This window comes from Athene cunicularia, assembly GCF_003259725.1.
Source record: "Athene cunicularia isolate RWA chromosome 6 unlocalized genomic scaffold, athCun1 chr6_part1, whole genome shotgun sequence".
In the NCBI taxonomy this organism is placed as follows: Eukaryota; Metazoa; Chordata; class Aves; order Strigiformes; family Strigidae; genus Athene; species Athene cunicularia.
The window spans coordinates 25,835,153-25,837,788 of NW_020799105.1; positions in this window are offsets into that span (position 1 = coordinate 25,835,153).

Genomic DNA, 2,636 nt, shown 5'->3' on the forward strand with positions numbered 1-2,636 from the left:
GCGCGGGGGGGACACGGACACCCGCGCTGCCTTGGGATGAGGCTGCTGCCAGGGGAGGGGGGGGGAAAGGGGGTTCAGCATCCTCAGCGCTAAGGGGTTTTAGAGTGTTTGAGTCTGGGGTTTTCCTCGGGGCGGGGGGCGATCGCCGGGGCTTTGGGGCTCGGAGGAGGGAGAGGAGGTGCCTGGGCTGGGCACGGCGCCTCTGCCAACCCCCCCCGGCCACGCGTGGGGAAACGTTCCCCGGGGTCTGGCAGAGGGTTCCAACCCCCCCCCGGCCGCCCCCTCGGACGGGGCCTTTCTCCCATCGGCAGTAGAAATCCCACAACTCCACTCACCTGCTGCTGCCAGGGGAGGGCATCGTGGTGCCCAGCGGGGGGAAAAAAAGGGGGTTCAGCATCCTCAGCGTTAAGGTTTCTTAGAGTGTTTGGGGTCTGGGGTCTTCCAGGTGGGGGGGGGGGCATCCCCACTGCTCTGGGGTGAATCCCGGTGGGGGCTCAGTGGAGGGAGAGGTGCTGTGGGACGAGGCATTGAGGTGTCTGGGCTGGGCATGGCCCCTCTGCCAACACCCCCCCGGCCACGCGTGGAGAAACGTTCCCCGGCGTCTGGCAGCGGGTTCCAACCCCCCCCCTCGGACAAGGACTTTCTCCCATCGCAGCAGAAATCCCACAACTCATGAGCCCACTCCCATCCCTGCTGCTGCCAGGGAAGGGTGTCGTGGGGCGCCCGACGCCTGCTCTGTGGGTGCTGCTGCCAAGGGGATGAGCAGAGCCCCCCTGCCCGGGACACCCACACCCCCCCCAGGCCGGGGGAGAAGCCGTTGGTAGCTCCTCATTAAAAATGAAGCTTTAGACACTTGGTCAGCAGCGAGCTCTAGCAGTTGGGCGTGAGTCATCGCGCTCGATGTGATGATTCGAGGGAAAACAAGCGCCAACTCCTCTGCAAAGGCCCGGGAGCAGCTGCCGGCTCCAGCCCCGCTCAGGCACCCCGGGATGAGCCGTCCCGGCGGGGCGAGCAACGTGTTCCCCAGAAACCTGGGGGCCTGTTTCTCCTGCCTCCTCCTCCTCTTCCTCCTCCTCCTCCTCCTCCAAGTCCTCCGTGGCTGAGGGGAGAGAGGAGCTGAGCAAGCCTCTTCTGCTGACAGCGTCAGAGCTTCCAGCCTCTCCGGCAAAAAATTAGAGGAATGAAAAACAGTAAAATGGGCTGCGCCCGGGTTCGCAGAACATACGAATGCTTCAACTTTATGGCTTAAAATCACTGCTTGGGTTCCTCTGCCAGAGCACCAGCGCTGCTCCGGCTCTCCATCACGGCAGCACGGCAAGAGCAGCACAGCGAGAAAAGGCAAATATCCGGCTGCACCCGCCTGGAGTGTGTAAATCAGTCCGGTCCCGGGGTGTCAGGTTGCGACACAAAACCTCCTTCATCAGGATTATGCAGCTGTACGTGGGCAAACCTGGGGCCTCTTAAAACCGCACAGAAGAAAGTCAAAGGTCTCGCAAATTAATCTCCTCTCCTCAGCCTCTCTAATTCTATTTGGTGCACGCAGGAATTGGATCTCCCCTGGCAGCGTATAACCTTAATAAAGGTGTAATTCCCAAGAAGTTTTGAAATCAGATTATTACGATCTGCGGATAACCACGAGATCAGAGAGATACGTTGCTTACAATTATCCTCAGAGAGATGCTGGGAAACACAGGTTTGAGTCATCTATGAAGTGACAGAAATCAGATAAAGAGAAGATCGCTTCTAAATGTTTTAGTGCTTGTCTATTTGTTAAACTCAAAAATCACTTCCTGGTAATTGTAACTGAACAAGGAAACAGAAACATAATGACAACAGCAAGAAAAAAAAAACAAAACCCACAGAAGAAAGGTTGTTTCCTATGGAATGCAGCAGCCCTTCAATAGTTGTTTTAAATGCAGTAGTTCGTCTATGAAATACTGAAAAGAACAGCAAAAATAGGACATTTTATTTTTATTACTGGCTGAAGATCTATTTTGGGGAGGAAAAGGGTTGAAAGAGACTTTGAAGAAGTTCAACAACTGTTTGTGTCCATCCACCTTTGCCTTCGGAGCCCCCCCCCCCCAGTTCCTGCGCATCCTTCTCCCTTCGCGGGGGGCCCCCACAGCCCCGCTCCCCGCACACGTGTTGACAAGAGCACTTCTTCTATTTAAGGTCCAGGAGACAGATTTTTATTTTTTTTTCTCGCTGGACTTTATTCCCCGTGTTGAAACCATGACTAACATCGGCCCATTCGAATGACCCAAGGCCAGCCCTGATCCATCCGCTGTGGAACTAAAGCACAAGTCAGAATGTTGTTATTTAGACCATCAAAACGCTGATTAATACATCAAAATCATTATAATTTCTTACCAATAGGCAGCCTAAGTACGTACTTTCCTAATATTAGACGGGAAAGTGTGTGTATGAAATGTGGCTTCAGAAGGTCCCGGCTCAGCGGGTTCGGAGGAGACTTTCTCACCTGACAGACCTGTCAGAGCCGGCCTGAAGGACGCGCACACGGGCATCAGCTGCTTTTTTGCTTTGAAAAATAGGAACAGAATTCTCGCTGCCTCCCTCCTTGGAGCTGGGGAAGCGTTCGGGTGTTTCCCAGGGTGTTTGTGCGGCGGGGATGGGGG